General features: G+C 40.8%; 1 long non-coding RNA gene across 1 annotated transcript; it reads right to left on the bottom strand.

Annotated features, from left to right (window-relative positions):
* Positions 1-1,497: 1,497 nt before the first annotated feature.
* On the bottom strand, positions 1,498-3,666 carry LOC110342340. The gene is made up of 3 exons (XR_002384383.2): positions 3,431-3,666; positions 3,058-3,214; positions 1,498-2,849 (listed from the first exon to the last, which is right to left on the bottom strand). It is a non-coding gene; the product is annotated as an uncharacterized LOC110342340 (long non-coding RNA).
* Between the last annotated feature and the right edge of the window lie 17,749 nt (positions 3,667-21,415).

Below are 21,415 nucleotides of genomic sequence, written 5' to 3' on the forward strand. Positions count from 1 at the left end.
TTTGCGCTGGCTTACTTCTTAGATCAAGCTAGTTTAATCTGGCTTGGTCTGGCGTCCTGCTTGTGTTGAGTTGGCTGTCCACCAAGAAGCCAGAGCTCGGCAGTAGAAGGTTAACAGTCTGACCTGGGTAGCAACAGAGTTCTGAAAGTTGAACGGGACATGAACAATAGGAAGGGACTGACTATAAAGTAGTAAATTCCTCATTGCCAGTGCTGGGGACAGTCACCTCCTCTATCAGCTAGAGTTCTTACACGTTTTTCCAGCTTTTAGAACTATGCAGAGATATTCAGGAAGTTTCCCATAATTAGCTGTACTTGGCTTTCAAACCCAGGCAATTGCAACTAATACTGAGATGCTCGATGTCAGACCCGGGCATTCAGTCGTCTCTCTGTCCATCTGGAATCTTCAGGACAAAAGTAATAACAAATTTGATTCATTTCCTATGAAATCCCCAGTTTTAGGGGGCGTTGGAAACAGGAAATGTTCCAAACTTTAAATAGATCTTATTTTAAGAACTGATAATTTTTAACAACTCACTAGACCCCTAAAGACCCACAATGAAATATAAATTACACTTGGCAGATATGCATACTTTAGTCACACTGGAGGGCTAACCAAGTTAGAGGAGACTCAGACAATGTTCAAAAAGTAAAGAAACCACTGTCCTTTCCAGATCAATATGCACTGTCCCCTGTGCTAGCTGGCCATGCCAGATAGTTCTGCTGTGATGTCTGTTGCAACACCTTCTGGCAGACAGGAGTCTTAAGACTGCTTAGGAGGTGTGTGTCTCCATATGTCTTCCTTTGTTTCGGTATGCTCAGAACTACTAACTCTCAGTGATCAAATAAGGGGAATGTTGTTAAAATGTTAAGTCTCTGAAAAATGACACAGATTTGAGAAAATTCCAGCTTAAACTCATCAAGATTATTATTATTATTAATAAAAATTATCAAGTTGTTCCAAAAGACAAAAATCATGAAAGTAGGTAAAAACAATTTTGAGAGGGGAACAATTTGTAAAAGTAACAATACCTTACTTTCCAAATTATTTTTACAAAGCTACAGTAGTAGCCTTACAAAGCTGTACAAAACTGTGGCCCTAGAAAAATGATGAGCACATATCTCAGTGGATCAGATGGACAAAGAAATAAACTCAAATAATGCAGTTAGATACTTATCATTCAATGGAAAAAAATGGTCTTTTGAGCAAGTAGTACTAGAACCCAGCTACATAATAAAAAGAATATTATGATTTTTACCTTGTGATCACCACACACACACACACACACACACACACACACAAAACTCACAGTGGATTACATATCCTCATAGAAAACTGTAAACATTTCAGGAGAAAGTCTTTAGCATTTGTTAGGTGTAATATAAGATGCAAGCCATGAGAGGGGGCTGTGCAGGGTCCCATACGAACTGCTTTTGAAATACATGATTAAGAGAGTGACAAGTAACACAAGAGGAGAAACTATTTGTTACACTCGTGTTAAAGAAAACCATGAAATATTTTTATTAGTGTGACAGCAAATAATCTATAAAACAAACAGACAGATATGTCACCAGAGAAGTTATGCACACTCTAAGTAAACACATGAAGATACTGAGCATCATCCCCCTGCATGGGAACACATGTAAAAAACAATAGGCTATAGCTAAACACCATTAGAACGGCTCAGAGCTAAACGCTGTTCAAACTGTAGAACAATTGAGCTCTCATACATCAATGGTGAAAACAAAAACAGCATGAGTTTCAAAAACAGCTTGGCAGTTTCTTAAAAATGTAAACATAATGAGTTAGTAATCTGACTCCTAGGTATTTACATAAATGAAATGAAAACTTACATTTATATAAACCTGTGTGCAAATGCTTGCCACAGCTTCCTTTGTAATTACCAGGAACTGGAAACTACCCAAATGTCCCATGATGAGGGCATAAACAAAAACGCTGTAGTGTAGCCACGCAATGAAATATTATTGTTAATAAAAAAACGACAACCTGGGAGATTCTGGAATGCATTATTTGAAGGGCAGAAACTGAACTTAAAAGCTATTACATGGAACATTTCCAGTTATACAACGTTCTTGCAAAGGCAAAACTATAAGGAAACAAAGTGTCTAGTGATTGTGAGAGGCTGGAAATAGGGAAGGGAGTTTCTTGCAAAGGATCATGGGTGAGTTTGGGGTCTGCGGAAACAGTTCTGTAGATTGTGCGGATGGTGGAGGAGAAGCAGTTACATGTTTGCAAAAACTTGAAGACAATTACACCGCGGAGCTTTAAGTGGGACTTCGGGTGTTCAGCGAGAAGTAAGCACCAGGCAGTCTCCAGCCGTTGAGTAGGGAGGGAGGGTTGAGCTGTACACAGGAGCAGCGCAGGCCACTTGTGATCTTTGGCATGTGATATATTTAGGCTGGTGAGCACGTCCCCAACTTCTCTAAGCCGCATGTGTCAGTGATACGCAGATGTGTCAGCCCCCAGTCACGCTGTCCATGGGCTTCATCTGAGCACAGCAGCTGTCACCTGCATTAGTCAGTTGAAGGCAGCTACAGCTGCAGTCTCTGGCACTCCGGCACAGACTCAGGACACACTGACAGTACCCAGTCACAAGAGAGGGCCTCTCGTATTTCTGAGTTCTGTTCCAGGTCTTTGGAACACTGGTGGGCCAGCTGAAGTGCGGCCTAGAAGTGTTGGAAGGTTAAAGCCCAAGATGATCGTCATTACCAGGTGGATCGCACTCCCTCTTCTACCACACAACAGAAATTCTCTTCTTGTAAAAGCCTGTAGGAAGCAGCCATGTGGTCTATCAGGCAGAGGTACTTGCCACCGTTCCCAAACCTACACTGCGGGAGGAGAGAATTCACTATTGGGACGTTATCTTCACATCTCTACCTGTGTGGCATGATGCACACACACACAATACAGTATATTTTTCACTGCATGCCTGCAGCCACTGCTCTATGCCCCTTTCTCCCATTCCCAACACCACTGCTTGGCCACAGCTCTAAGATGTGCTGGTGTGAACCCTTAGGCTTCCAGGCCCAGACTCACCTTCAGTGCTCACAGGGAGTTCTCGTGATCTGTGAAATTAGAGCCCTGCACACACTCAGGAAGACAGTGTGAAAGGAGAAACAGCCATGGCTGGTCTTTCAAGTTTCCAAAGATCTGCTTCTACTGTTTTCTCTGCCTCAGATTCATCCATAGTTCCCTGGAAAAGAGTTTGTAACTGTTTGTAAAAATGAGTTATACTAGCCAAACTTAACCCTGGACCATGGAGATAATAAGCCCCACTGTAACAAGATTTAGCAACCAGAGGCCTTTGTGAAATATTGTTGTATCCTTTAAAACAAGATTATTTCTATCTATGGCACCCACGTCTGGTTATGATAGCAGGCTGTGCTTTCGATGGCTTTATAGATTATACCTGGCTGTCTAATAGAACTCTCCGTGGTGATGGAAGAGCTCTATATCTGCTGGACACGGAACACCTCATGTGTGCTGAGCTGTGCGTCTGAACTTTTAGCTCCCTTTAATCTTAGTTAATTTACGCTTCCATCCCCACACTTGTAGTTGTATTGGACAGGCTTAAAGCCTCCTTGCCATAGAAATTTAACATGTGTCTCTGTTTTTAAATCACATTTATCTATTTCGGTGGTGGTGGTGTGGTGGTGGTGGTGGTGGTGGTGGTGGTGGTGGTGGTGGTGGTGGTGGTGGTGGTGGTGGTGGTGGTGTGTGTGTGTGTGTGTGTGTGTGTCCCATAAAGATCAAAGGATAGATTGCAGGTGATGGCTCTCTCCTTCCACCATATGAGGTCAAACTCAGGTCATCAAGGTTAATAGCAAACACCTTCACCTGCAGAGCCCTCTACCTCCAAACTGAACTCTTTTTTTTTTGTTTGTTTTGTTTTGTTTTCCTCAATGTATGTTTTTATTTAAATTAGAAACATTCAGGCTTCACATGTCAATCCCAGCTCCCTCTCTCACCCCTCCTCCCTTATTCCTCCACCAGTCTCACCCCGTAGCTCCCCACCCAATCCCCACATCATTCCCCAGGGAGGGTGAGGCCCTCCTTGCAGGGGTCTCTAAAGTCTGTCATTTCATCCAGGGCAGGGCATAGGACCTCCCCCATGTGTCCAGGCTGAGAGACTCTATGTGGAATGGGCCCCCAAAGTTCATCCCTACGCCATGGTGAATGCTGATCTACTACCCAAGGCCCCAGAGATTTCTGAGGCCTCCTCACTGACACTATATTCATGGAGTCTGGATCAGTCCCCTGTTGGTCTCTCAGTCATCAGACTGGGGTTCAAGAGTTCCACCTTGTCCAGTCAGCCGTCTTTGTGACAAACTGGACTCTCTTATGGACACTCTGCAGAGTTGCTCTGTGTTGTGTGTTGGTTGCGACTGGCAGGGTAGAGTTCTTTAGCAAACTCTGACTCTTTAATCCCTCCTACTGTAATTATTGGTATATATGAATCATTTGACACTTATCCCAAGAATAATGAGCAGGATACACTTTGTTTAAAAATCGGTGAGAACTGAATGAATAAACAAAAAAAGGCTTTCTTCAAAATCTAAATATATGATTCTATTCCAACATCTGTAGGGTCTCCTACTCACTCAGGAAGAACTACTTTGAACCAGATTTTCTTCCTGACTTCCTCCCCCTCCCTCCCTCCCTCTCCCCCTCTCTTTTTCTTTCTTTTTCTCTCATATAATACACACTGACTGCAGCCTCAGCTCCCTTCCCTCCTCCCAGCACACCCCCCCACACCTCCCCTCTCCCCCGGATCTACTACTCCTCTGTTTCCATTCAGAAAAAAAGCAGGTGTCCCAGGGACATTAATGAAGCATAGTATAACAACAAGTTACAATAAAACTAGGCACATACCTCATATCAAGGCTTGACAAGGTAACCCAATAAGGAGAAAAAGGATCTCAAAAGAAGACCAAAGAGCCAGAGACAGCCACACTCCCACTGCTAAAAATCCCATAAGAATACCAAGCTAATAAACCTAGGTTCCTTGCATTATTTCCCTTCTCTGGTTTGGGAATATGAAGAATCCCCAGCGGGCCCCTGTTCTCATATTCTGCCCCTGTACCTACTATCCATATCAGTGTTGAAGGCCTAAAGATACAAGTGATTTTTTTTCTAGACAATCTAACCTACTTACCAAGTGTCAGTATACAAACAGTTGACAATATTAGGTAACCTGTGATTATAAAAACATGCAATCTAAAAGCCCTGACAACCCTCCCCATCTCCACCTCCCTCCAACACTGACGTGGAAGAAAAGATACCGAATTCCAAGAAAGGGAAAGAAGGAAAGTGTGTACAAGAAATCTACTGTCCAATGTGGTACACATAATTTATGTCTGGAAATGTTTGGAGTAGGTTTTAAGTGTTCTTAAAATAGTGTGATAAACACATGAGTTAGCTCCATGTATTCATTCCATAACATACATGAATGGCTAAACGTTTACACACAAATATGTATAATTTGTTGTCAATTTCAAAACTAATGCAGATGCATAAGACTAAAAATAAAAAAATGAGATATTATTCTATCTGTCTACTACAAGTGTGACCTCAGATGTCAAGTGACTTCGTAGGTGTTTTCAAAACGGGTTTTCCCTTGACCTTCTACATGCCTTACTCTGTGTGTCTTAAAGATGGAACATTTATCTCTGCAAACTTGTCCTCAGCTCTGGGATGATGACTTGGAGATATAGCTACTTCTGGTGATTCTAAATATGTTCTAGAACCTTCAGTGCTGCCACCCTTTAGTATCTGTGGATCCCGGTATCATCACCTACCTCCCATAAATAGGTCCTCATCTGTAGGTCATCTAGACCATGAAAATCAGTCGGCCTGTCTATCTGCAGCAGATCTCTCCAATGCAACCCAGGCTGGCCTTGAGCTCTCCACTTTCCTGCCTCGGATTCCTCAGTGCTGGAATTATATATGTGTACTGTATATGGCTCAGAGTCCTCTTTTATTCCTCCCTTCAGAGAAAACGTAGTGAGAAAATATCCATCACAAGCGCATTAACTAGGTCCTCCAGGCTTGCTGTGGCCACCGGCTCTCCTTAGTTTCTAAGCAAGTGCGAGGTCTCCCAGTCTGTCTGTCTGTCATTCTCACCCCTCCAGCCCAGCTTCCAGTGTCTAAATCTTCCACAATCGAGTATTCAGTATCTTCAGGGGCTCTCCCCGGATTTCACAGCTTTAAGCTACATAAGTGGTATTTCCCTCGGGGGCCCTTAACCTTAACCTTCACCTAACCTTCTCGGTCATTGCTTTCTCTCCGACGCAAGATCTCATTCTCGACTGTACTTTCCTGTCCCGCTGCTGGCTGCAGAGATTCTCCCCTCTTCCCCACACTGTCTGTCCACCTCTCAGCCAGCTCAGTTCAGTCCACTCTGCGTAGACCCTCACATGCTAAGTTCCTGTGGTCTTCAGGGACCAGTGTTGCCCACCCACTCGCTAGTCAGCTGTTTTAGATGACCGTGTGGTGTGGCTGTGTGCGTACAGATGACGCACTAGGCCAGCGCCTGGTCCCTGATATGTGCTCAATGACTGCGCTATATCAGTGTCACCATTTTTACTACTTATACTACTAGCAGGATAATAATACTGGAGCATGCTCTCTTGAAATCGGTATGTTCTTAATAAGCACAAACCCTGTAGAATAATAATTCCACATTTGCAGTTTGTGGAAGCATAGAATGGAATGAGTTACAGGAGGTTGGACTAATTACTGTAAGTGTGGAAAATAGGTTTGGCATTGAACATTCTTTTAGAAGATCTTTACTCAGTTTGTACATACATCCAAACTATAATATATTTAGTCTCTTCTCGGGGTGGCACCCTCCTCCTACCCATCTGTCATCTCAGGTTCACTGAGCAAATGCTAATTTACCTTTCTGATATACCATTTGACAACTTCTGGTCTCAGCTATCACATGGAAGGTTGCACACCAGTGAGTTACATTTGAATCCATATTGTCAAGTGTATATTTAGAATCAAATTATTTGCATCTTCCATAAGCAAACACTTTAAAAGTAAAGTTGTATATCGCATGAACATGTGCAAGTAACTCGAATGCAAAAGATAAACGCAGAGCATCAAATCATGATTACCTATTGCTTGGGAAATTACTGCATCGACTCAGTCGATTCACAGAAGGTGATCTGGACAGCCTGGGACGGGCTTCTGGGTGCCCATCCCATTAATCCATTATCTAGAAAGAGCGTTCTTTTTTGTTCTAATTATCTCAGCTACCCATGTTAAGTACGCTAAAAGCTAAATACAAGCAATCATATTCTTGTCATCTGTTTTATCTGCCAACTCCTCAGAAATAATTAACCTATATGGAGAGAAGCAGTTCTTCACTCAAAATGATTTTACTAATGTGATGGGAGAATCATGCAGTAAGAATTCTAACAAACTACCACTCGGTACAAAAATACAGATAAGCAGGCACAGAGAGCTGTTTAATTCAAAACAAGACAGAAAATTGTCTGTGTTTACTCTTGTTGCATAAAGTACAATGTATATTTTAGATATACCAGCTATTTTATATTTTCTCTTAAATTTAGATATTAATTTTATTTAATCAAGAGTACTGGGCATTTTTATTTTAAATTGAAAATGTTGATTTTTAACGTTTTAAAGTAAAAAAAATCACGTGACATTTTCCCTTTTTATTTCTAGGATCAACAATAGACATAAGTGTTGAAGACACAGAGAAGAGCTTCATTTGAGAAAGACCCAAGTAGGACTTTTATAAGATACCACAGTCAAGGACAGAACCATTTCCTAAGCACCAGGCGAGAAAGGCTAAGAACAGCCTCATTTCTTTATTGACTGATGATTGACTTTTAGAAATAGAGCTGGAAAGAGTGCTTGCTGCTCTTGCAGAGGGCCCAAGTTCGATTCCCAGCACCCACACGGTGCCATCTTCAAATGCAGATTCAGTCACAGAAACAGACCCAGCAACACAGCTGTGAGTATTGTGATTCTTCACAATGGAACAGCTCCCCAATGCAAAATTCACCTTGGCTTACTCACAATTCTGCTCACCAGGTAACAGCAGCAGAGCACAGCTGTAAAAGCAACTCACTGTGGGCACACAAAGGCACACAAGCCTGTCCTTGGAGCAGAGAGCACCAAAGGGAAGGGCTTGGAGGGGCCAGCTCCTGCAGCTCACACTCTCCCCATCGTCCCTTCAGAACTCTTCCGGTTTCACTTCAGAGACTTCGTCCCTCTCCCGGGCAGCTCCTTTCTCGGCCCCATTCTGTGTGGAACTCTGAATTCACCAGGGGCGTTCTCAGATCCCCCATTATGGATCTGGGGATTCACCATACGCCCTCTCAGCTCTGTCCAGTGTGGAACATGATTTTACCATGATTCTATTTTGCCATTAAGCTGTCGTACTCTTTTCATCTGCACTTGGGTCAGTAATTCAGACACTTTTGAGTGCTTGTGAAAGCTGAGCAGGTTCAAAAGGCCTACGCCAGTTCTGTTTTATCATTGTTTTTAGACATAGTTTTGCAAATTGTGTTAAATAATACTTTTCTGCAACTTCATTTATCGTACTAGAGCAAAAAAACAATGTAACTCTCTGATAAAACACTTCATTGCCTTAAAACCACATTGCCAGTGTTCAAGTATATTTCTCCCTAAGGTATTACTTGATGCTGATTGGTTGACTCACTACAGCTTCTCAGTTCTTCCAACAACCCGTCCACCCAGTTACAGCTCCACTACCCACCTCTCCCGTTTCCTCACACAAGACTCCTTCCTATAAAAGGCAGCAGAGGTTTGACCCCCCGTCACCTGCTCTTCATCTCCCATGTTGGTCTCCATCCTGCGGACTTGATGATGACAGTCGCCTGCTGTCTTGCTGACATATTTCCATAAGTATTTTTGGCATGCCACTGCTCACTGAGCTTGCCCTCTCCTTCACGTGGGTGTATACCTTAGCTCTCTCCTTCCTAGGCTGAACTCTCCCATCTGTCTCCAAATTAATTTCCTTCATGAAAACTAGACATCAATTGTAATCCGACGTGTCAGTTTTTAAAATACATCGAGAGGATGTCTTGGTCCAACTCAAACCACACTCCTTTCACTGATTTATTCTTTTAATTTGTTCGGTTCTGTTAAGATCAGTACAATCTATTTTACATTAAAGAACCAAAGCACAAGTTAAGAGGATGTGCTCTGGAGCCAGGCAATCATGTGTTCTTCTACACACCGTACGTCACAGTTCCTGGTTGCCTGTCAGCCTCTGTCTTGCCGCAGAACCTTGGGTGCATTCAGATGAAGTTTGAGAGAATTGCCTAGCGCACAGTAAGAATACAGGGGCTGTGTATTCTTTCTCGGCTCTAAAACCACTAACTCTACAACTAGTGTACCATCACATGCCTTTCCCCAGCATTCCTGACCTATATATTGGTAGATGCAGACATATCCACCAGTACATATTGAGATACTCACCAAATACACTGAGTTATCCAAGTAGATACCACAAATCGAAGCTATCATCTCCAAACAAACAAATGAGTACATATGCATACTCTTTCTCCTCCCTCTCCCTCCCTCCTCCGCCTTCTCTCCCTTCACACACATATACATACACAAACGCACACAATAAGAACCTTTGAAACTCCTGTGACCTCTAACCTCAACAAAGCACTGACTAGAAAACCAATCCCGTAGACTTGAGACTGCGTCCTTACACAGCTGGCTGACATTTGTGGAACAACCATCTAACAGTTTCTTATATGAGAAAGTATGGTTTTGAACTGTATTCTGTGACAATGTGTGAGAATAAGACACACATTTAATCATTAATTTACTAAGAAAACAAACACTATTTATGCCACGTCAAGTATGGGGTAAAAGACTGGAGGGTGGGCCAGAGAAATGGACCAGAAGTTAAAGTGCTGTCCCAGAAACACGAGGACCAGAGTTCGAATCCCCAGATACCATCTGAATTCCCTGTGTGCATGATTGTCTTTCTGTAATTCCAACACTGGGGAGGGCAAGACAGCAATCTTTGTAGGCTATGATACATATGGAAGTTGATTGACAAGTAGCCCCACATCAGTTAGTCAGCCAAGATTCAGCATAGCTAACCATTACGCAGTGCTTTGACTTTTAACTCGGTAAAATCCTCACTGCCTTCTGTGCTTTTGTGCAGCTGCCTTCTGGGAATGCTCAGATACTTCCAATAGTGCTGTTTCTTTCCACATACATGAAAATGCACATTTTCCTCACTCTTTCACGTCTAAACTCAGAATGCACCCTACAATTTATTATAATTCATTAGCCACTTCTACCTGTTTGGTAATGAATAACACAGTCTTAAACTCACTAAATGTAGCATTACAGTTTCAGATAGTGAATATCCAGCAGTTTCTGATAACAATGCATACCCAATTTAATGGGTCAGAGTGATTAACTCTGCTTTTTAGAGGTTTACTTTTCAAGCATGGGCTTCAAGAATATTGAGAAAGATAGATATGGATGATGTGAAGGCATAAAGGAAGTGACAGCCTAAAGCCTACTGTTTCTTGTTTCAATATTTTCAAATGATTACAGTATGTATAACTTTCAAATTAAAAGTGAATAGGACTTTGATGTAGCTGAATTGATAGGGTGCTTGCCCAGCATGATCAAAGTCCAGGATTCAACTCCCAGCTCCATATGGACAGGATGTGGTAGCACACACCCATAATCCCAGCATTTGAAAAGACAGAGGCAGGAGGACCAGAAATTCAACATCATTCTAGGCAAGTGAGTTTGAGGTCAGCCTGGGACTTTTCAAAACCTATAGACATATTCATCTCATTTCAACATTTGCTCAAATTTTGAAATAATTGAATGTGTAATTGAATATTCCATATTCCCCAGGTCATCACAAAGCCTTAATTTTAAAACTACTACCATACACTCACAACTATTTGTCCAAAAATGACCCAAAATGTCATGGCTCCTTTAAGAAATATTCAGACTGTCCTCTCAACTCAAGTGAGCTTAAGGGAAAAGTCCATGTATTGATAGCAGGAGTACTTAAGTCTGCAAACTTCCTATTAGTGGAGGTTGACTTAAACACAGCCATTTGACTTACCCCAGAATGTTTCTGGACAATGCCATGACATCCACACACTTGCCTTCTTTAAGGATTTCAAAATTGTATATCAATACCCTTGATGATATAAGCCTCCTAATACCATGCTGTTAGGGTCTTGCCTTTTGATTGGTTGTTCTTGACACACTCATCAATGAACCAGATCAAAATGCACCACATAAAAATAATAATAATAATTTCCAAGACATCTAAAACTGGTACAGCCTGTCCAAATAGTTACTAATGTAGGTACCAATCACTGCATCAATACAGATGTTAATATCTCAATAAAATTCTACAGCCACTAGAGTCAGAGAAGCTGATACAATGACATCCACCTGTCATCCCAGCTACACAGAGGAGATAGGAGAATCCCATGAGTCTGGAGGTTAGGGTCTAGTGTGGGTAACATAACTCAACTCCAAGGGATAGAAAGTTGCAAATAATTTTCTCTCTTTTTCATAGAAAAGACAAAAAATAATTTAAAAAATCTGTTTAAAAATGTTAATGTTACACAAAACTGAAGAAAGTTTCCTCAGTCCCTTTATTAGTTGGTGAATGGGATGAAATATTGTTCATTACTAAAAGATGAATGAAGCACTGGTGTATCCTACAATATGAACAAGCCTTAAACACATTATGCTAAAGGGGAAAGGCATGTCACAAAAGCATATACTTTGTGTCTCTTATTTATATGAAATTGTTAGGACAAACAAATCTAGGGAGACATACACTTGGTCAATGGGTGCCTCAGAACATAGGGTGGGTGATATGTGGGGAATGACTACTAATGATGATAGGAATGGAAATGTGCTAAATTTATGTTGTAGTAAAAGCAGCACAGTTTGAACAAAATTGTATGCTTTAAGTGAGTGAACTAAGTAGTATGTTAATTATATGTAAATAACACCATTCGGAAGAAAAACAAATCACTTATAGACAGAAATACTTCCCCCTGCCATGGTAAATGCTTTCTTCATGGTAGAGAGCAGAAGGTTTTGCTGCATGCACTGAAATGGGAAGTTTTTCCAGGGAAGCAGAGCTTTACTGCAGATAATTCAAGAGAGAAGCAGTAATTCTATTCCTGTGTTTAGCAAGTCGTCCTAGAAACTAATTACTTGGGCTTAACAGGGTTATTGGATAAAACTTCAGGCAGCCCCGTCAAGCGACTACATAAGCATAATTAGGTTGTTTGTATATCTCTCAGATGATTTTAATACAAGCACTTATCACTACCAACTGCCTTGGCCATGTCTCAGAAGCTCTGATAGTTTATGTCTTTATGATCACTTGTCTCTAGGAATTTTCCAGTATTCCTCTCTGGTGTCTCAGTGGCACATTGTTCATTTAAAATTGTATTGTTTAGTCTCCAAGTATTTTTGGGCTTCTGTAGCTTCTCGTGTTCTAGATTTATTGAATTGTGGTCTGGTAGGACACAAGGACACAGTATGTTTTGAAGTGTGATTTGTATCCTATCATATGATCAGGTTGGAGAAGATTCCATGTGCTCCTATGGGGAGGAAATGTGTATTTCTTATCTGTCAGGTAGAATTTTCTATATTTGTCAGTTGAGAGCAAGTCCATCTGTAGTATGTTTAGCTCTGAAGTGTCTTGTTTTTAGTTTGGAAAGTCTGTGTAGATAAGAGAGTGGATTGAAGTCCCTCACTATTATTGTGTAGGAATCTGTGTGGTCATTTCTGTCTTTTGATATTTGTTTTGCTCCAATATTCTGTGCATAAATATTTACGGTTGTTATATATCCTTGATTGATTGTTCCCTTTGTTAACTGTAGTATTCCATTTTATCTCTTTTAATTAGTTTTGATTTGAAGTTTACTTTGATATAAAGTTAACGACACTTGCTTGTTTGCATTTCCCATTTGCTTGGTTGCTTGTTTTCTATCTTTTGCTATTACACATTTGGGTATCTTTGTTGATAGTGTGCTTCCTGAAGACAACCAACATATAGTTGGTTCTTGATTTTTAATCTAGTCTGTCTCTTTTAGTGGTGATTTAAGACCCTTTCTATTTGAAACTATCACAGGAAGAGGTTTACTGTTTCCTATACATGCCCTGGGTCATATTCTATTTTGCTGGATTATTTGTGTGTCTTTTCCTTCTCCCATATTTGCACAGAAGGTTTGCTGAATTGCTATTTTGGTTGTTTCTTTCACAAGTCCAGTTTGTTTGTCTATTACTTTCATAAAGTCTTTTCCTCCATCTAGTCACATGAACAAAGCTGTCGCCCTTCTTCCCCTGTGGAGTATATTATCAAGAACCTTCTGTGGTAATAGCTTGGCTGTCATTTAATTAGGTGACTTGTTTAATTAGGATTGTGGACATTGAATAGGTTTTTAGTGTAATCGTAGCTAAATAATATAAAATATTAAATATTATAAGATGATTCTACATTGGTGGATGTATTTATACCAAAGCCTGTAAGTTGTCTACATGAAATTCAGATGTATTTACACCTAATACCTCTTGTTCTTATTAAATGAGGCAAGCTAAGCCTGTGGTTATTGTTTTAAATACTTATTTGTATTTTATGTGTATGTGCCCACATTTATGTATGTGTACTACTTGTGTGCCTAGAGCCTGTGGAGACCAAACAACCTCTTCAGTTCTCCTGGAATCTGAGTTACAGATGTTTGCCATGTGGGTGCCGGGAACCAAACTTGGAGCTGTTAAACACTGAGCCCTGCTCCAGATCTAATTTATTTGGTTTCTTTATTTTTTTCTGTATTTGTGGTAGTGAGCAAGGCAACCCCCAGCTGAGAGGCCTTCAGGGAGAAATACAGTAAGAAGGAAGTGTGGCAGCAGGATGAGAAGATCACAAAGGAGTCCCAGGTAGGCGCGAGACGTGAGTCCAGACTCAGAACATGGCTAGTTCGCAGAGACAAGGGGGTTCCGTCTAGAAACATACAGCAAATATAGAATGGAGGAAGGCACAGTTGAAGAAAAACATGCTTGCTTGTTTTTTGTTTTGTGTTTGGTTTTGGTTTTGAGGCAAAGTTTCATTTTGTAGACTGGGCTGGCCTAGAACTAATTATATGGGCAAGGCTAGCCTTGAACTCACAGAGATCTGCCTGCCTGTATTTTCAAAGTGCTGGGTTTATAGGCATGTACCACCACATTGGCCTGGGTTTTTTCTAAAATGACTATTTCTCAGAGCTGTTTTCCTTACATGGTAAAACTGAGTATAAAGTACAGAGGGTTGCAGACAGTCCATTTCCAAAACACGCCCCCTTCTTCACTCTCAACATCCCACACACAAATGGAACATTTGTTACAATGCATGTGCCTGTACTGACACCTCATTGCTGCCCAGTGTCCAAGGCTCACTGTAGGTATTACGTATTTTGTGCACCCCGGTAAAGCCCATGTTATGATACATTATTACAGTGTCTGGCTGAGTATTTTCACTGTCATCAAATCCTCTCTGCCCTGTCTACTCATCCTCCCAGATACCAACCTCTGGAAAGCACTGGCATTTTTAGGTCTCTGTAAGTTTTTGTTTTCCTAGAATGACATGTAGTTGGAGTCATACAGCATGCGGACTTTCCATTTAGCTTTTCTTAAGAATGCACTAAAAATTTAAGGTCCAGTTGTGACTTTATAACTTGTTCCCTCTGCCTGACTGCACTCATGGAGGATTTTCAAGTGTTTGCTTCATCTACTTGTTGCATAAGCTTGCTCCGTCAATAAAGAATTGAACATTGAATGCATAAGAAGACACTTATAGGTGAGATGGAGACATAGCTCAGTGGTTAAGAGCAGGTATTGGTTCTCCAAAGGACCAAAGTTCAACTTCAAGCACACAACAGGGAGCTCACAATTGCCTTTAACTCCAGTTTCAGAATATCTGACATCTCTGGCCTCTTCAAGCACACACACACACACACACACACACACACACACACACACACACACACACATATGCAGACAAAGAATTAACAAAAGATAATAAAATTTTTAAACTTTTAAAAAGAAGACAATTACAGAGACAGGAGAAATTGCTCAGTGGTTAACAGAACGTATTGCTCTTGCAGGAGACCTAAGTTCAATTCCAAACACCCACATGGTGACTAACAACAACTATCGGCGTTCTAGTTCTGAGATCTGATTGACCTTCATGGCCTCCACAGACAGTGCATCCACACAAATGCAGACAAAATGTCTATACATGTAAAATAAAAATGTCAAAAATTTAAGAAACAAAAAAATGTAAAGGCCATAACATTAAATTTTCAACATGCCCATTGACTTTAGAATCAAAGATAATTTTGGTAAATTGACAAGGGTAAGATAAGAAATGGATCAGAATCTAGACTAGAGTCGGTTGTAGGCCACAATGGGGGTAAGAGACAACAAGGAACAGAGACAACAGATATATACTCTTCACTACCAAAATGCAGTTACAAAATAAAAAGACGGAACAGTGAAAACACCAACTGATATATACAATAAAAGGAATTTTTCTCTTGTCATTTTCAGTGGATTAAATTCTGGTGGCCAATAGTTCTTATTTATAACATTTGAGATATAGTTAAGGATTTAAAATTATATACATTTATAGTATACAATATGATATCTTAATATACATGTTCTCTGTAAAATGATTACCACCATTGTTCTGGGTAGATTTTTTGTTTGCCAACTGGACTCAGCAAGGGTTTTCTGGAAAGAGGGATCCTCAGCTGAGAAAACACCACCATCAGATTTGCCTTTGGGCAAGTCTATGGACCATGTGCTTGGCTAATGATGTATATGGGAGGATCCAGCCAACTGTGGGAGGTGCCAATCCTGATCATGAGTTATATAAGAAAGCATGATGAGCAAGCCATTAAGTAGCACTCCTCCATGGTCTCTGCATCAGTTCCTGGCTTTTGTCCCTGCCCAGACTTCCTTTCATGGTGGACTGCAACTGTAAGATAAACAGTTTTCCTTCCCCATATGCTTCCAGTCATGGTGTTTAAAAAAAAAATCAATAGAAACCTAAGACAACAGTCATGTTAACAAATACACTTGTGACCTTCAGGTCATTCTTGTGATGAGAGCATTCTTGCAAAGATTTAAACACTGTAGAAGATGGTGAAAAGATAGCCTTTTTAATTATGGGAGGGGGCATGTGCATGTGAGTACAGTGCCAATAGAGGGCAGCAGATTCCCTGGAGCTGGACTTGGAGTTTACAGGCGATTGTAAGCTACTGAAGGTGAGTGCTGGGAATCTAACTTGGGTCTTCCTGCAAGAGCAGTACTCACTTCACAGCTGTGACATCTCTCTATCCCACCGTGAAAAGAACTGTTAGGATCCTCTGGCTTAACAAATTTCGAGAACAGAACACAGCATAACAATATGGGTTATTATTGCAGTCACAAACTGTAGGCTGTACCCCAGAGCACACTCCTTCTGTGTAACTGAGATTCTGAAGCTCTGCAACTCCACATCTGCATCACTAATTCTTCCCCCGAGGTCACGTGCTGTGTGCTTTCCTGTGACTGCGTTTCCTCCAGATTCATTCATCCCACTTACGCCTGAACCATAAGTCTCTGTGTGTGTGTGTGTGTGTGTGTGTGTGTGCATGCGTGCGCACGCATGCTCTGTATTCATCTGTTGGTGGGTGCTCGGGTTGACTTCATATCTTGGATATTGTAAATAATACTGCACAGATAGCTCTCCAAGATAGCAGTTTCATTTCCTTCATATTTATACTACCAGTAGAATTGCTGAATCATGCTGCAGTTCTGTTTTTGTGCTTCTGAGAAACCTCTATACCATCTTCTATAATGCTTTGCTCAGTCCCATTCCTACCAACATAGTTTAAAGATTCTCTTTGCCCTGTACCATTGTCAACATTTGCCTTTTATGTTTTCATAATAGCCATTCTAATAGGTATGAGGGAATATCATGGTAGTTTGATTTGTGATTCCCTGGTGGTTGTGATGTTGAAATTTTTTAAAGATACTTGTTGTCTATGTGTATGTCTTCTTTGTTGTTGCTGTTGTTAGTTTTGTTTTCCTGAAAAGTGTATTTTTGGGTCCTTTTTCCATTTTTTATTTATTTGCTTGAGAGATTCAGCCATTGAGTTTGTTGAGTTCATAAAATAGCTGTTAATGGAAGTGTTGGATGTTTTTAAGTGCTGGAGGAAAGACACCAAGGTTTATAGGAAGTGAGAGAAGATGTGTAGAGAAAGATGCTGGTTAACGCTCACAGAGGGTAGATTTTACCTACTCTGTGGAAGGAATGAGAAAGTCAGCTGCATGCTCTCTGACAAGCTTGTCCACTTCATGTCAAGAAGTCAAAAGTATTTTGGTCTAATGGCTTCACTTTCTTGTGGAATAGAAAGAAAAATAATTACCTGAGCTGAAAGGGAAAGCAGACCTGTCAGAAGTTCAAGCTGAGTGATGAAGAAATGGGCTGTTGGAAAGAACAGGAAGCTGAGTAGGAGCCTGCCATGCTGGGAACGAAAATCAGCAGGGCAGTGTTGACAGCATGGCTGTTCTCTTCATTGGGGGGACATTTTCAAAATGCACAGACCACTTTTTTATCCTCATACATACCTGCAATAAAAAGTCTTATTATCATAATGTATAATGATGACATGAAAGTAACAAATTCCATATGTAACTACAAAGTGGACCACTCCAGAATGAGAAGCTGGGGGGACTAATTGCCACCACCCAATTGGTTATAAATGCAGAGCGTCAAGTTCAATTTATTAATATCAATCATCCCATTATTGGGCAAGTAGAATGTCTCATCAGGATGTCTTCCTGATAATCAGATTCAGTCCCTGGGACCCACATGACGGAAGGAAAAGGGAGTCCTACAAGGTGTCCTCTGACCTCCACATGCATGCTTCTGCACACACACAGGTGATAATATGATAAATTTAAGATATAAAAATGTAATGCTACCATTAATATTATTAGACAGTAAAAGTATTGACTTGGAGAGAGTCCAAAAATTTTTAGATTTTTTCTCAGAAAATAAAATCATTTCTACTAAATTGACATTTCTAATTTGCCCCCCTTACATGAATACTAACACTGGTTTTCTGTGTGGAGACCCAACCTGAAGTTGGCACCATTGTCCATTAGGCTGGCAGTCCAGAAAGGAACAAGGGGAAGGAGGAAGCCCATGGACAGCATGTGGTTCTTTCTGAGCAAGTGCATTCGTGGTCACTGCCATGATTCATGGAGCGCAGGCTCCAGCTTCTTCAGACTTTTTATGTAGACTCATACCAACCACTCCCCAGGAGAATTCCAGGCCTTAAGCCTTAGACTGGAGCTGCATCCTTGCTTCCCTTGTTCTGGGACTTCCAGCTTCTCGGGCTAAGTAGATACTGACTCCTCTGGTTCTTCAACCTACATGCAGCCACTATGGGACTACCCATCATCTGAAATCTGATCTTGTAAATGCCCTTTCAAAAGCAGATTGTTTATATTCATTTTATTGGATCAAAAGGATGCCCTGTCAAGGAATTGCTAAAAAGGCAAGTAAGAATTTATTTGATGGAGGGGTGGAAGTAGAAAGGAATTAAGGACAGGGGATCAATTTAAACAATCAGGTAAGAGATATCATGATGCAATTGAGAAATTGTTTCCTTTATCAAGAGCACAGGAAGCAGGGATTAGAGAGACTTGCAGCTAAGATAAGAATGTTGGTCATCTTCTGAAGGCTATAGGGTTTCCTGTTGGAGATTGTGGAATAACACAATGAAGTCATGTCACAGAACAACCATCCTAGTTAGGTCTGTGGAAAGCTTGGAACAGGAAGTCAAACTAAAAATTCTGACTGAGAAAATACAGTAGAAAAAAAAACCCTGAACTCCAGAAACACTAAGAGTTGAAAAACCACAGTCTTGATGATGGTGGGAAGGCAGGAGAGAGGGGGAGCCCAAGCCAATGGTAACAGTACATTCTGAGAATGAAACAGATGTCAGTAAGATTGCATTAAGACTGTCTACATAGGATATCCTTGCTGGATCATCAAGAAGTAAATTCTGACACTCAGAAGACAGATGAAAGCTGCAAACATATGTTAGGAATCATTAAAACATGTTAGACATGGATGAGAGCATATCCCCTAGAAATGGGAGCAAAGGGGATGAATAGAGAGAGGCAAAGGAGCCATAGAAATTCCTGTTTGCTGGACCAGCTAAGACATGGCAAATGGCCCTTATCCTGGTCAACTCACACTGGTTGTTATATACAGAGTGGTTGGCACAGAAATCACTCCAACAACAAAAACAGATGTTGACAAATCTCTGTGTGTGTGTGTGTGTGTGTGTGTGCATGCACATATATGGGAGGGGATTGAGGGAGAAAACCTAAGTGCATCTAGAGGGGGAAAAGGAAGGAGAAAACTGATACAGTTCTATTTCAATTAAAATATTTTTAAAATTTTAAATAAAAAGTAAACGTTTCTGGGAAAAATGACAATAGAGGTATTTAAGAAACTTCAAGCATTTTTCTCAATAACATAGGTTTCATTCTTCAATTTTACTTAAAAGTAACTTTTTTATAATAGCACCTAGGCTAAGGGGAATTAATTGGTATTGTTTGCTTACTTTTTAAAATCAAGGCCCTGAACTGATCTAACAGTCATTTAATACCTGCATGATTAGTGTTGTATGGAAATGCATCAACAGAGCTAAATGAAGCATGGTACTGAGAAATACCCGATGGTAATTAAATGACTACAACTTTGTCCTACATCTGTACGCACATAGGTATGCAATGTGACTTTTCTCTTCCACCCACCAAGAGAAGAATCTTGATTCCATTTCTTGAGTCTTCGGAGAGAGTGGAAGTGTTTGTTTTCAATGTGGTTTGGTCAAAGATCCATTCACAAACGTGTAATAGAGATTTTTTTTAAAGAATGGTCTTCTATCTATACTTAAACATATTTAAGAGTTTGTAGACTTACCTTAAATCATGGCAGTTAAGTGTTTTGGCTTAATTAGCTAATAGACAGAGTTACATCTGAGATAGGCAGTTCTAACAGGGTTTCACCTAGTGGCAACTCTTTCTTCAGTCTCATAATTACGATAAAGGCATACAACGGAGTTTTTAACACTCCATCTTAGTCAAATGGCTGAAAAACACTAGTTTGAAAAATCTAAACACATTGATACTCATTAATGAACCTGTAGTTCTGTTTCAAAGTCAATAGATCTTTGAACACCTATTTGGAAGAAGATGCCACCAGAGATTCACTGAAAAATCTAGAACAACAACTTGAAAACAAAAAGTCTTGCCATGAAAATGGTCAGCAGGGTTCTTTTTGAAGCATATCCTCTCACAAGACGAATCTAGTTTTCTCACAATAATAATCCATGAAGTTTACAAATCATCCCTCCTTGCATTGCCCTTAATCCCTCCCATGGAGGAGACTCATGGATTGTGTCTGCCGAGTGAATAAAGGAATTGAGTAAGTGAATGATTAGTGGGCCAGCTGTATAGTCTGGGACTCTGCTGTATGTGGGGATTGTACTTCAGGGCATGTGACTTGGTATGATTAGTGAGTCATTTCATAACAAAGCTCTACCTGCATTGAAACGGTGCTAATGACACACATTCCTCCAAATGAAAGACATCTATTGCCACAACTAAGATCCTTCCGCTTCCATTCTGCATAGAGAGTCCTCTTTCCAAAGAACACAACTGGGCCTGAAGAGACAGTTCAGTGGTGCTAACTTCCAGTGCCAGTTGAGAGCTCTGTTACTTCTCCAGGAAACACCATTCTATTGACCACCCAGTAACACTCCTAGGCCGCAGTTCCGACATGGGCCTAGTGACCTCCTACCCACCGTGTACGCAATGTGGAAGGCCGGTGCACTACTGGGCAGTGTCACTTTCCTATCAATCTTAACCTTGTCCTACCTGTTGGTGACACTCCCTGTTGGTTGTGGCAAGAAAAAAAAATGAATTCCATTTTCTCATATCTTTTCTCTCCTATTTGAGTTTCTGTGAAAGATGATAATCAAATTACTTACAAGTTGATTCAACTTGAAAAAGAAAAAGGAAAAGCAGTGCATACTGCTCTTCCGGAAGACCAGAGTTCAGTTCCCAACATCAGCATCAGGAAGATCACAACCACCAGTAGCTATAGTTCCAAGGGTTCTAATGATCTCTTGAAGCTCTACTGATGCCCTCTTCAGCCCTCTTCAAGTCTTCAAGCCTTTGTAGGCATGAGAATGCCCGTGAGCGTGCGCGCATACACACACACACACACACACACACACACACACACACACACACACACGCGGGG

This window comes from Mesocricetus auratus, unplaced genomic scaffold, assembly GCF_017639785.1.
Source record: "Mesocricetus auratus isolate SY011 unplaced genomic scaffold, BCM_Maur_2.0 Super-Scaffold_100041, whole genome shotgun sequence".
NCBI classification, from domain to species: Eukaryota; Metazoa; Chordata; class Mammalia; order Rodentia; family Cricetidae; genus Mesocricetus; species Mesocricetus auratus.